The sequence below is a fragment of the Pelobates fuscus genome, chromosome 5, assembly GCF_036172605.1.
Source record: "Pelobates fuscus isolate aPelFus1 chromosome 5, aPelFus1.pri, whole genome shotgun sequence".
Lineage (NCBI taxonomy): Eukaryota > Metazoa > Chordata > Amphibia > Anura > Pelobatidae > Pelobates > Pelobates fuscus.
Window position 1 is genome coordinate 127,180,572 of NC_086321.1, and position 15,707 is coordinate 127,196,278.

Here is a 15,707-nt window from a genome sequence, read left to right on the forward strand (position 1 = left end):
TGCCTCTGCACCTGCACCAGAGTCAACAGTGTTGGAGGAAATTTTTCCTTGGGGAGGACCATGGGCCTGGAGGTGACTGAGGAGGATGTCTACGAGCTGGTGGAGGAACACAACCGTGACCTAACCACCGAGGAGCTGGTGGAATTGCAGAAGGAGTCGATGGAGGAGCAGATCGCATTTGAGGAGGAGGAGGAAATGAGTGAGGAACAGCTCTCTTCCACGGAACTCAAGGAGGCATGCCAAATGTGGGTAAACCTACAGACTTTTGTACAGCAGCACCACCCAGATAAAGCTCTAGCCCACAGACTTGTGAGCAGTTTTGACACAGACATCATGTCCCCTTTCCGAGGGATGCTTAAAAGGCGCCAGAGGCAGCAGACAATGGAAAGGTTCCTACAAAAACAGCCTAGACATGAAGAAGAACCTGCTTGTGTTAGTGCTGCCCAATTGCCCTCGTCCTCCTCATCTTCCAAACAGTGTTGAAATTGTTTTGCTATTTTCCATGTTTTCCCTGTTGACGTGTGATTTATGTACAGTTAAAGTGTACTGTACCATGTTACCAACAGTCTGCCATGTTTTAAAAGTTGATGTGTGATGTTTTAAAACATAAAGTTGGATGTTTGAAATGTTATTTCTTGATTAACCATGTCCCTGTACAGTATTTATGCCTTTAAAGTGCACTTTATAAAGAGTTTTGAACAGATAAAATACTTTATTTGACTTTATTCTCACCTCCGGAACGCATTAATTGGTTTTCAATGCATTCCTATGGGAAACCGTGTTTCGGTTTACGAATTTTTCGCAATACGAAACGTCCCGGAGAACGCATTCAATTCGTAAACCGAGGTCCCACTGTATATCAAATGCTGTATGGAAGAATGAGAGAAAAAAACAAGACACCATGTCATAAACTATCTGGTAAAGCAGAACTGTCACTACTGAGATTTTTATGCATATAGAAAGAATCCCAGGCACTCACTGTGATTGCTCTTCAAGCAGATTTATTGCAACGTTTCGACCTCAATGAGGTCTTCAATGAGGCCTTGCCCAGTAGCACCCTGTGTTTAAATTGATGTGATTGAGTGCGACCCTATTTCCTCTTTTCACTACTGAGATTTTAGCACAACCCAGTAGCTAACAAAATCATATCTTTGGGGTGTGCATTTATTTTCCTACAATTCTCATTAGTTTTATTGATTTAAAGGGTTGTTCCAACTGTTTTGTTTTTGGTTTTTACTTTGAATAATGCCCTATTTGGCATTATTCTTTAAGTCCTACCTTTAAAAACCCTGAAAAATGTATTAAAATAAGTTTTAATTAGTTTAATCCAGTGCCAAGCGAAGATTCCGGCACTGCTCAGCATGCCCCCTTCTGACATCATGGGAGCCGTGCAAAGGTCCAATTAAAGGCTTCGAATAGAGAAGTCTTTGATTGGAACATTTAACCGGCTCAAAGAGCATGCTTTGATTTAAAAAATAGGATAATTAGCGGAAGGGATAGGGAGGCGGGAGGGCTGCAGATAAGGAGGTAGGGGAGACACAAGCTTCCCGTTGCAGCCGGCAAGGGAGAAGCAGAGATCATTTGTTGCATGTGTGCAATAAGCAGTGATGACGGACATAAAATATGGGCAGCATTGACATTATGTAGCCCTGAACAGAGTTTTGGACCGTGTGGTGGGTGTGCAACTAGTCCACATAATTGCAAATAAGTTTGGATGTGCAGTGTTTCACTGCACACCCAGGCACCTACCACCATGATCACTTCAAAAGGCATAAGTGGTCATGGTGAGTAGAGTAACCCTTTAAAGTTACATGGCATTTCTTTTTGTCAGAGCATATCAGGAAATTCAATGCAAATTAAGATAACCCCCAACAGTTCCAGGATCACAATACTGAAAGGCTACCTGCAACACCAACAGTTACCCTGAACACGGATATGGGGTAGAGGAAAGCATGCTTTTTACTTATCTCTGCACTCCGCAGTAATGTTAGCATTACTAGCATCAATTAGCATTCATTAACTGGAGTGTTGGAATTGGGAACTATCTGTTCCAGAGAAGTGAATACATATATATTAGCAAAAAGTTATCTGCACTCATGATCTTCTGGTAAAGTATCTTTATATCTTGAAGAAGTAATATACGTATTTACACATCTGTACAAGTCGACATTTCAGTCCATGATTTGAACTTTCCTCCTGACATGTAAATAGCAATTATAATACACTCCTCAAAAAAATAAAGGGAACACAAAAATAACACATCCTAAACCTGAATGAATTAAATATTCTTCTGAATACTTTGTTCTTTACATAGTTGGATGTGCTGACAACAAAATCACACAAAAATTAAAAAATGGAAATCAAATTTTTCAACCCATGGAGGTCTGGCTTTGGAGTCATACTCAAAATTAAAGTGGAAAACACACTACAGGCTGATCCAACTTTTATGTAATGTCCTTAAAAACAAGTCAAAATGAGGCTCAGTAGTGTGTGTGGCCTCCATGTGCCTGTATGACCTCCCTACAACGCCTGTGCATGCTCCTGATGAGTTGGCGGATGATCTCCTGAGGGATCTCCTCCCAGACCTGGACTAGAGCATCTGCCAACTCCTGGACAGTCTGTGGTGCAACGTGGCGTTGGTGGATGGAGCAAGACATGATGTCCCAGATGTGCTCAATTGGATTCAGGTCTGGGGAACAGACGGGCCAGTCTATAGCATCAATGCCTTCGTCTTGCAGGAACTGCTGACATGCTCCAGCCACATGAGGTCTAGCATTGTCTTGCATTAGGAGGAACCCAGGGCCAACCACACCAGCATATGGTCTCACAAGGGGTCTGAGGATCTCAGGCTACCTCTGGCGAGCACATGGAGGCCTGTGCGGCCCCCCAAAGAAATACCACCCCATACCATTTCTGACCCACTGCCAAACAGGTCATGCTGTAGGATGTTGCAGGCAGCAGAATGTTCTCCACGGCGTCTCCAGACTCTGTCACGTCTGTCACATGTGCTCAGTGTGAATCTGCTTTCATCTGTGAAGAGCACGGGGCACCAGTGGCGAATTTGACAATCTTGGTGTTCTCTGGCAAATGCCAAACGTCCTGCACGGTGTTGGGCTGTAAGCACAACCCCCACCTGTGGACGTCGGGCCCTCATACCACCCTCATGGAGTCTGTTTCTGACTGTTTGAGCAGACACATGCACATTTGTGGCCTGCTGGGGGTCATTTTGCAGGGCTCTGGCAGTGCTCCCCCTGTTACTTCTTGCACAAAAGCGAAGGTAGCGGTCCTGCTGCTGGGTTGTTGCCCTCCTACGGCCTCCTCCACGTCTCCTGATGTACTGGCCTGTCTCCTGGTAGCGCCTCCATGCTCTGGACACTACGCTGACAGACACAGCAAACCTTATTGCCACAGCTCGCATTAATGTGCCATCCTGGATGAGCTGCACTACCTGAGCCACTTGTGTGGGTTGTAGACTCCGTCTCATGCTACTGTACTAGATTATTTTATGCAAACCAATAAGTTTGAATGCCTGTCTGTTCCTGTCCAAATTAAAAATAATAAAGTTGCGTGCACGCAGAAGTAAATTCACACTGAGACACAGGGTTCAGGTTAATGAAAGAACTTCAGAAAATGTTATGGCATCTGTTAAAAAGTGGGTGCGCAGACCCTTATAAAGGCATAATTACATCACTAAAGAATTCAAGATAACAACAAGTAAACATAATTAATTGGTTTAGGTGTTAAGTGGTTAGTTAAATGCCCTCCCATCAAGAGGTGGTGACATCATTGACACGGGAGTGGGCACAAGATGCAGGCGCCATCTTGTTACCATGAGGTGCTCACTCGATGGGAGGGGTGCTTTGGCAGCCATTTTGAGTAGTTTGGCACTGTTAGTTTCAAGGTTAGATTTCAAGGCTTTTAGTAACTTCACATTTTATTAAGACTAACATGTAGGCTAGCTGCTACAATGTTTCACTCTACAGGAATCTATGGTTCCGCTGACGCACACTTTCTTCTAACAAAGCACAGAGCATTCTTTAAGACAACTTTATGAGGCCTAAAGACAATTTTTATATGAGGCCTAATAATTCTACAACACTACCACTAGAGTAAAAGCACCACCAGCATTCAAAAATGACAAAAACACCAGCCAGGAAGCATAGGAACTGAGAAGTGGTCTGTGGTCATCAACTGCAGAACCACTCCTTTATTGCTAATTGCTTATAATTTCCACCTGTTGTCTATTCCATTTGTACAACATTTGTACAACAGCATGTGAAATTGATTGTCACTCAGTGTTGCTTCCTAAGTGGACAGTTTGACTTCACAGAAGTGTGATTGACTTGGAGTTACATTGTGTTGTTTAAGTGTTCCCTTTATTTTTTTGAGCAGTGTATATGTATAATATACAAGCACGATTAGGTCGTTAAGCAAGGATGCCTCAGACCGATGCGAGAACTATGTCTTTAATGCGCGCGAGAGCAGGTCTATGTTCTGAGAATTCCCTCGAACATAGACCAGCTCACAAGTGCGGGGAATACAAGGAGTCTATATTCGGAATATAGAATCAAGTGCACTCACTCAAACAAAATACAAAGCTCAAAATAAATTAATACCTTTTAAAAACACCTCACTAAGGCAAAAATAATGTTGATTAAGTTACAGCATATGATCCTACATTGCACAATATCAATGTACCCCATTTTGACAGTCCCTAGTCTAGTGACATATATGTCCACACTATCAATGTCTGCTTTTATAAGATTAACCCATTTACTTGGGAAATCCTTTTCCTGGAACTCTCTGCAGTGCAAGGCTAAATAGGGTCCTGTGACAAAGGGCATAACCAAGGGAGTTGGCCTTTCATATTAAAGATTTAAGTTTGCACCTGTAGCATAGCACCTATTACACCTCTATACATAGCTCAGAAGAAAAAGATATGAGAAGTGTGTGTCTTATTTTGCAATGGGCTTAAAGCCATAATGCTAGCACCAAACAAACCAGGATGATTATATATAATTTAATGTAAACGTGTTAAACTATTCTCTTGTGCACGGTGTGGATTATTACCCATATTACTTACCTGAATGCTACCTTGTCATACAGAGCTGCTCATATCTTGCTCTGCCAATAAATAATGTTAAAGGTGTCCCTGGATAAATGTACCCTAGAGATGTAGTGGATCCGTAAAACGGATTACATTAAAGGAACACTATAGTCACCTAAATTACTTTAGCTAAATAAAGCAGTTTTAGTGCATAGATCATTCCCTTGCAATTTCACTGCTCAATTCACTGTCATTTAGGAGTTAAATCACTTTGTTTCTGTTTATGCAGCCCTAGCCCCCCCTTCCCTGGCTATGATTGACAGAGCCTGCATGAAAAAAAAATGGTTTCACTTTCAAACAGATGTAATTTACCTTAAATAATTGTATCTCAATCTCTAAATTGAACTTTAATCACATACAGGAGGCTCTTGGAGGGTCTAGCAAGCATTAACATAGCAGGGGATAATAAAATCTTAATTAAACAGAACTTGCAATAAAGAAAGCCTAAATAGGGCTCTCTTTACAGGAAGTGTTTGTGGAAGGCTGTGCAAGTCACATGCAGGGAGGTGTGACTAGGGTTCATAAACAAAGGGATTTAACTCCTAAATGGCAGAGGATTGAGCAGTGAGGCTGCAGGTGCATGTTCTATACACCAAAACTGCTTCATTAAGCTAAAGGTGTTCAGGTGACTATAGTGTCCCTTTAACTAAGTTAGTGATTAATCAACTCGTGTTCACTGAAAATTTGCAAAAAATGGAAGTTCCATGATTAATTTTTTACCTTTCTAGAACATCAGTGATTTTTGTATATCAAAGCAGGATGGTGGAGTTTTGGCTGTTTAACTGTTTTGTTTGTGTTAGTACGTGACTTTGTTTACTAAAACACTGTTAGACAATGTCATGGCACCTCCAAATTGCAAACTTTAGCTTGGGTGTGTCAAATTCAGTTCTCAAGTGCCAAAATATGTTGACACTATATGAAAATAAGCTCTAGAAACTAATGTACACGAAATACCAATGTTCACAATCTCTAAAGCTTAATCTTTTGACAACTGAATTTATCTTTCCTCCTTCAAATGCCACACCTCCTTTGTCTATCTCCCAGCTTGTCTCCATTGAACATCCATTACCCCATCCCCTCCAGGCTTGCTGCCTTTGTGTGACTTTTGGTCTCACCTTTTCCCCCTGCATTCAGTCTGTCTCTAAAGCCTAAATTTTCAACATCAAAAACATTGCTCATATTCAAGATTCAACTAAGGAACTTTGTTTGTGCAACTATCATTTCCTTAACTATAGCAACTCACTCCCCAGCAACCTCCCAATGACTTGCATTGCCCACTTCAATCTGTAATGAATGCTGCCCCAGACTTATCTTTCTCACAACTCACCCTTTTTGCTAGTCCTTGCAGTCAAGGTCCACACCATTCCTAATGAATGTACTACCTCTTCTTATTAGACTTTCTCTGGCTTCTGCCCCATATATCATATCTCTGTAGAAAAGCTTATCATCCTGTTGGATAATGTCTCTATTGTACCCTGTAAACACTTCTTGTGTTTCCACAGTCCACATCACTCTCACTGCCCCAACACTACTGTTCCTCCAAAAAAAACACTTTACATGTTTCACTAGACAGATATCATATATATCAAACTCTCCTAACTCTCTAAAACATTGTTCTTCTTCTTGTCTCATGTTGCCTTCACATCTACCTAGATTGTAAACTTGTTTGAGCAGGGCCTTCTTAGCCTCTTGTATCTGTCAACATTTGCCTTGTCTTTCAATTACTTGATGTTACATGTTCCCACTGTATAACTGTAAAGATCTGTGGAATAAGTCGGCACTGTATAATGCAAAAAATAATACGAATAGTAAGTACTGGTCAGCATTATAATTTGGAGCTTTGAATCATTAAATACTGAGCAGATTTCCAATTTCTCCATCAGACAGACAAAGAATATACAAGCACCACCATGTTTAATGGAGCAAAGTGGTGGAACAAGTGAACATGGTTTAACATTTTCCACATTCTGTTCTGGCAGTGGTCCTGCTTCACTTGTTTGTATAAGACACCCACTACATGTTCCATCCACGCTAGTCTTGATAGAATATAGAATATATGTCAATATATTATTTTACAGCACTGCCTTAACCCTCATGGGCATGGAGTTCACCAGAGCTTCCCGGGTTGCCACTGGAGTCCTCTTCCACTCCTCCATGATGACATCAGAGAGCTGGTGGATGTTAGAGACCTTGCGCTCCCCCACCTTCCATTTGAGGATGCCCCAAAGATGCTTAATAGGGTTTATGTCTGGAGACATGCTTGGCCTGTCCATCACCTTTACCTTCCGCTTCGTTAGCAAGGCAGTGGTCGTCTTGGAGATGCATGTGGGGTCGTTATCATGTTGGAATACTGCCCTGCGGCCCAGTCTCCGAAGGGAGGGGATCATGCTCTGCTTCAGTAGATCACAGTACATGTTGGCATTCATGGTTCCCTCAATGAACTGTAGCTCCCCAGTGCCAGCAGCACTAATGCAGGCCCAGACCATGACACTCCCACCACCATGCTTGACTGTAGGCAAGACGCACTTGTCTTTGTACTCCTCACCTGGTTGCTGCCACACACGCTTAACACCATCTGAACCAAATAAGTTTATCTTGGTCTCATCGGACCACAGGACATGGTTCTAGTAATCCATGTTCTTAGTCTACTTGTCTTCAGCAAACTGTTTGTGGGCTTTCTTGTGCATCATCCTTCTGGGACGACAGCCATGCAGACCAATTTGGTGCAGTGTGCGGCGTATGGTTGGATAACTGACAGGCTGACCCCCCCACCCCTTCAACCTCTGCAGCAATGCTGGCAGCACTCATACGTCTATTTCCCACAGACAACCTCTGGATACGACGCTGAGCACATGCACTCAACTTCTTTGGTCGACCATGGCAAGGTGCCATGTTGAACTTCCAGTGACCAGTATGAGAGAGCGTGAGAGCGATAACACCAAATTTAACACACCTGCTCCCCATTTACACCTGAGATCTTGTAACAGTAATGAGTCACATAACACCGGGGAGGGAAAATTGCTAATTGGGCCCAATTTGGCCATTTCCACTTAGGGGTGTACTCACTTTTGTTGCCAACGGTTTAGACATTAATGGCTGTGTGTTAAGGGGACAGCAAATTTACTTTACACTGTTCTGTATGTGTATGTATATATATATATATACACACACAAAGCAGATATGTTGATCCTCTATCAGATGTATTGTGTGAATGTAGAATACATTGCTATTAGCCTGTATTAGACAGCCTATGGACCATATTTATTTGCTCCGTGACCACTTCATACGAGCTGCAGATAGCTAAGAGAATAAACGTATTTAATGTAATGCCAATAATATTCTTGGTTTATAAAATAGCGTCAGGTGTCAAACAAAACATCATAGCACGCAGTGAAATGTATATACAGGATTTTTTTTTTTCTTGCATGAATCTGTGTTCTGCAAATTGAGCTTGGGAAATATAACTGTGAGACGTAGCTGCTAGTACATGAAGAATAAACACCAATCAAGGGACACTTAGCTTTGTAACCAACACAGGATCCAAATTTAGATTGCGTGCAATCAGATAGTGCTTTAAACACAGTACTGACTGAAACAAAAAGCGACACATTGTACAAACCAGTGACTCTCCTTCCACTGGTCGTTATAATTATGTTATAATGGTATGGGTGCTTCTGTGAGTGTGTTAATGGTGATGGTAGTTTTGCAGCATTATTATATCGAGTTTTGTGATAAACTTACTTAAATTCATGGAGTAAAAAACACAGGCATCCCCTGACAGATACAATTTAGATGGCTGCTACTTAATACATTACAGGCCACTCTGTGAGCGAACTGGTTAGTATCTCTACATCTATGTATATAGTATAGAAAAAATGTTGACGTACCGTAACTACGGTAGAAAGAGAATGTGGAAACATTGCATGGCTTAATGGCTTACTGAATATACTTCCATCTACTGTAAAATGGCTAAGCATAATCCTAGTAACGTGGTTATTCTGCATGGGAATGAACTCTTCTTTGAAACTCATCTGCTCAGTGAAGTGCCTGGGAACTGTCTAATGGAGCATACTTTGAAATGAAAAAATCAACCATTTAAAAACCAAGGGCAAAAAGGAATTAAGAAAGTGGTATTGTAGTAAATGAATGGTTCTTCTATCAATTAACACACATACCCTAACTTGTCAGGACAAGGATTTTCACATAAGCACTGCCTACATTATACTTAAAGAAAGAAATAAAGTTATCTGCGCACTATCCCTATGCACATTTAAATAACTGGAGGCTTTTTAGTATCACTTCAGTGGCCATGAAAGCGTAAGCTTACCTGTCAAATCAATGCAAAACTTTGTAGGTGAGTCCTACACTAACAATTCTAACAATGCTGCTTTCAGCTAAAAGGCAAATGAGACAGAGAAGGGTGTTTGTCTAAACTCTAACACACTTATTAACCCTTAATAAGGAACACATGGGGTGGGGTAAAGTAACTTTTGGTTGTTGTTTTTATCCCATCAATCAAAACAAAAATTAACGCCGTGTTCTTCATAAATTGCTTATATTAAGAGATCTGCTACTACTTCCACTGTACTACTTTACACTTTGGTGTCTTCTTTAGACTATTAAGAAAGGCAGCCTATAGCTGTAAACAGAGCTGGCATACAAACCTTGCAAAGGTATTTTGATGTGTCCCAACCTAGATATTAAAGGGATACTCCATGGAACGGAGTTATATTTATGTAAAGCACAGAAAAATATGTAAAAAAAAAAAAAATATTAAACATGGAGGAAAAAAAAAAAAGATACTGACATTAACATTTGCAACAGCATACAGCTTTCATAGAAATAAAGATGAAGGAGCTTTTCATTCTGGTCTATGGGGTCTGATCTTATCTGACAAACTCTGTCCAGGAAATCAGATACATGAAACTGCTGAAACTGCTGAGAGCAGCCATAGCACAGCAGCTATGAGTTTATTGAGTTTTGTGAACAGGGTTGTGCCGTTTGTCCTGACTCACTGATCACACATACCTGTGCCTGTGATTTAGGCACTCTCTGTCTGTGGACTGTGGAGGGGTGGTGGGACTTGCATTTCCAAATGTAGTTGGCATTGGAGGACAAAGGTGCAGTTTTACATCTGCAGCATGAAACTACAGGTGCACAAGCACATAAGGCATTTTAGCATTTCAGTACAAATGTAAGTCACTGAAAACCACACTGTCAAATCACGTTTTTTTGATGAATCCTTCTTTGTCACTCTATTTTCTCTCGTGTTGTTTTTTGTTTTTTTCCTAAATTCAAATTCTACTTTTTGAGAGCTACTTTCTCTTATGCATAGCATAACCTTTGGCAATGGATGGATTAACGTTCCTTATCAATTACAAAGTTAAGTTGATAACCTATCAGTCAAAATAATCCCATAGCAAACTATAGAAATTATCAACAGAAGAGAACAAAATGGCTGTGTCCCGATACTGATATCCCGCACAAAGAAGATCAGAAGCATAAATAAAGTGGTAAATGGGATAGTATAATCTTTAAAGGAAAATTATAACGGGCTCCCTTGCAGGGCTGACACCAGCCTCCAGAGGCACAACAGTGGCAAGCTCAACAAACCACGGCTGCAGCCAAGGGAACCCAGCGAGATACACAATGTAAACCACGGAAGGACTATGCTCTGATGCCTGTTCTGATGGACACTCGCTCCCTGCTACACAGACACAGCAGAGCAGGTATCGGATGACTATGGGACTCCCCCTGTCTGTGAGGTCTCAGGACCACCACGAGGATGGCACATTCCCAATAGGGTGGCGCAGGCAACCCCAATCAACCAGGGTGACTACTTCTCTAAAGCAATATTATAAGCCCTAGCTTGTATGTTATTCTATAGTCTAACTGCACTAGCCTGTTTGCATATCTAGCGTTGCATACCTGCATTACTGGTGTAGATAATAGACTAACTCACGTACCGATTAAGCCAGTTTACAGCATAAAGTTATTATTAATAGGCTTAGCATAAATGTTATACTCATGTTTATCCCCAATATCCCCCCAAAAATTGTGCATGTCTAACTCGATACCCCAAGTGTACCATGCGATGCTTGTTTCGAGGATTGCCGTTGGGGTACCTCAAAATTGTATGTTTTGATTTTTTCTGCACGAAAAAAAAAAAAAAGATACAAGTGACATAGGAAAGAGCAGACTGAAAGGAACAATAATGAGAAGAGTAAATATTATAAATGTGCATTATTACTAGATTTTTGAACATAGCATAAACTATTGAGTACACTTTAAAACCATAATATAAATGCTACTACACACTACTATTCTTGTAATTGAATTACAGTCTGTTTTTCTAAAAAGAACACAACCTGCTTACTCTTTCTGCAGTAACCATGTGGTGTACCGTGCATGCCAAAGTAACGCCCTCTGTTTTAGCATTGGCAGGAGCATGCATGGGCAAAGCATCACCCTCAGGATGCTCTTCAGGAAGCTAGAGAAGTGTGTTGGCGAAACTGTTGGACTCTGCAAATCACACAGAAGCAGTATTAGAGTGCTGTGCAAGAGAAGATACAGACAATCTACAGACACAAAATAGCAACTTACTGCAATCACCTAACCTTACAACGATTTAACAAACCCAGTTTTCTGGTTCAGAAGTTGGTCTAGTGATGCATTGTCCATTTATCACGCCACGTTAAAAGAACACTGTAGTATCCTGTACAGAACACTGTAGTATCCTTTTCTAAGGATGCGTCATCCAGGAGGTATGCCTCCAGGATGACGGGCCAGTCCAACGCTCTTTGAAGAGGTGTATACTATTTAAAAAAGAGCAATTGAATGCAATGTGCTAACTGTCTTAACATGTTGAGAGACAATAGGGTGGATGCTATGGCCGTAAAAGAAGAGAGTGCAAAAGCTGGCTTGCTGTTAAAAAGACTAAGATCATAGCAAACAGTAATCTCAGTTCCTGGCAAATAGATGAGGCAGTGACAAATTTTATTTTTCTGGGATCCAAGATCTCATCAGATGGTGACTGCAGTCATGAAATTAAAAGATGTTTGCTTCTGGGGAGGAAAGCTATGTCAAGCTTGGACAAGCTGGTAAAAACTAAAGATCTTACACTATCAACAAAGGTCCGCATAGTCATAACTATGGTATTCCCAGTAGTAACATACAGATGTGAGAGCTGGACTATAAAGAAGGCTGAGTGTCATAGAATTGATGCCTTTAAACTGTGGTGTTGGTGGAAACTACTTAGAATCCCTTGGATAGCAAGAAGATCCAATAAATCCGTACTACAGGAAATCAAGACAAACTGCTCACTGGAAGCTATGATAGTGAGAAGGCAGGATTCTCTAGAGAAGACTCTGATGCTGGGAAAGATTGGAGGCACACAAAGAAGGGGACGACAGAGACGGAGATGGATAGACGAGGTCACTGAAGCCATGAACCTGAAGCTATTGGAACTCAGAGGGGCAGTGACTGACAGATGTACCTGGTGTGCTATGGTCCATATTGTCACGGAGAGTCGAACATGACTGAACGACTAAACAACAACAACGGCAAATTATTATCCTGTCCTGTGTACTGGGTATCAGATGCATTTTTGCGATTGTGGCACTTGGTATATCTTTTAACTGAAAAAAAAGCCATCATGCTGTTTTCTGTTACTCCCCACTTGTTCATCAGTCCATCAGACATAAAAACTTCTAGATCAAGATCCTGTTCCTCTGGTCAACCATCCGGTGACTGAAAAAAATCATCCTCCCAGTTGCCTACTCACAGATTTAATTCACTGTGAGAGTCATCTTGCCTTCTCTAAACAATGGAGAAGCCTAGACACCTTCACCATGTCAGCTCAGGCACAGATTTCCCAAAAGGCAGAGTAGGCACCTGTCCTGTCCACCTATTTACAGAACTTGTAATGGAAACACTTTTGAAACGTGTTAAGTGTACTGAATATACTGTTTTATCTATTTTTTTACCTTGCTATTTGCTTTTATTTTTAGCATTAAATTACTTTTTTATTGAATCTGTTTCTGCTGCTTCTGGATCCTTGGGCTACAGCCTTGGTGGGGATAATCCCACCTAAGTGTATTGTGTTTAGCATACTGTAGTTTGCTCTTAAGCATGCGAGTAGGTTTTTTTTATCTTTTTATTGTACTTTACACTACATACTTACGGTGTACACTACTGTGGTTTTATCTGTTCTTTTCCATATATATATATATCCATGGAGAAAGATTACCTACACCTATATCCCTGAGTAGGGATCATACCACTTCACACGCTAATTTGAAGTCAAACTTACGGCTCCATTAAATGTGAGTGCACATTTTATATTTATACCTACCGCTGCTCCAAAGCTCAATGTACTACACTATACTACGATTTATATCTATTTTATTTCTATGAAGATACCTCCTACAACCACAATCATACGAAGAATCAGCACTGCACTTTATCCTTAGGCAGGGATTATTCTGCCCAGGCACATAAGTTGGAACTGCATTGAAGCTCCATAAAGGTGTGAGTGCACATGACAGGTGCATAGCCGCCATATGGGCAGGTGGAATCCCCCCCCTCAAAACACACTGAAACTGATGTATGGGTTAATATGTCCACAGCTTTATTAATATTGATAATAATAAATGAAAGTCATTGCCCAGCACCCATCCCGCCATATAACATCATATGTCCCCAAAACAAAAAGCAATGACCCATCCATTCCGGAAATATAAATCACATAAACAACAGTAATAACAAACATCATAAGCATAATATAAGTGCCAAACTTTGTTAAATAACCACAGTAGGTGTATACCCGGATACCCCTACCACCCACCAGGTTCTGAGCCACCACGGAGCTCGAAACCTACCAAAGTTCATAACGAACCGTTTAACCCCTTAAGGACCAAACTTCTTGAATAAAAGAGAATCATGACATGTCACACATATCATGTGTCCTTAAGGGGTTAACCAAACTCTTCACCAGCAGCTTCACTGCTCTATTCTATTAACACTACCCCAGAGCCCATTTGTCCCATAACTTTTCTCTCTCTAGCCCCGCCGCTGTGACCAAACGGGAGGGTGGGAGGGACAACCTGTACAAATGGGAGGGTGGGAGGGACAACTTAGGCCAGGTAAGCAGATTAAAAGTGCCTACTTCTAAAAGTGCCTTCCCCCTATGCCTGCCTCCTAGCTCTGTCCAACCCCTTTTCCACTAAGCTGTGCTTGTTTCATAGGGTTACATTTCTTATCTTATTTATACTAACTATAGTTTTAATATACTACACTATTAGTTTCTTCATTTGTTTTCTTTTTGTCATTACATATCCCCAAATAAGGACTATTTAGGTGCTGCACCTACCTCCTTTTGTTTCCCCCAGCTTTTAACCGGACAGGAGAGAGTCCGCACTTGGTGTTTGAGCTTCCATTGCACTGTAATCATCTTACATATGTACCTTTATGGCCCTTAGCTGGACAGGTGAAGGGAGATACATACAAGGACCCTTGACAACAGACATGTAAATCTGGACCTGTAGCAACAGGACTCTTTATTTTCTCATTGGAGACTGACATAAACCATAGCAGTGACATTATCATGGTGGAGATGGACATGAGTGACTCCCATAGGACAGGCCACATTCTGAGAGTAGGACAAACTGCCCAAAGCTGGCAGTAATCCTAACACGCCACACTTGCCCATAGCCTATGGACTAGCTAGGCCTGCAAAATAAGCAGCTTTGGAGGGGTTGAAACCAACCTAGAGAGAGATGACTTGACTAGAAGGGCCATAGGGACATCTGCAGATTCCTCATTACACTTTCTGAGAAAGAAAAGTTGCATGGGTTCCAAGTGAAACTTTGTAAAGCGTACTGCTTCCAGAGTCTCTAACAAGAAACCCAGAAGCTCCATGCAGTCTGCTGCATATCTCCATATCCAGAACAGGGTGAAATTTTTTTAAAAATACCTTTACGATAATTCTGTACAAAACTGGACTACCAGCAAGCATAAAAATAACTCCCCTGCTTGCCAGTCCCTCAGGCAGAGAAAATGGCATGCGATAGACATTATGAACCATTACAGAGTCCCATCTACTGATGGTTTGAATTTATTCTCATTGCTGAGCATGCACAGTTATCTTACAACATCTCTCAAAGATTATCTTTCATTCGTCACCTGAGATTGAACAACCTATGTCCTCCTCCAATGTTGTCTGTTAATGGCAAGGGCTCTATTATTAATGAGGATGGAATACATTTTCAAAGATAACCCCCATATTGTGGTCTGTAGACAAACATCATTTCAAAAAGAATCGTCCGGGCAACAAAGTGTCAGGCTACAAACATCTCCATAAAGTTCCAACTCTGGAAGATTGGTGTGTTGAGAATGAGATATTGTTATTTGATCACCACAGAAGGTTTTTTCTGCATTTTGGGAATAGAGGGTTATAAATGATAGGAGTCAAAGGCAAAACTTTGTTATTAAAGTAATCTTTGTAATGTCTGTCTATACCCTAAGTGTGCTGGACAGTGGGGGAGCGATCTCTTCGATGTTTTGTTCCAAGGGCAATCCATGGCAAGGACGAAAGAGGTGA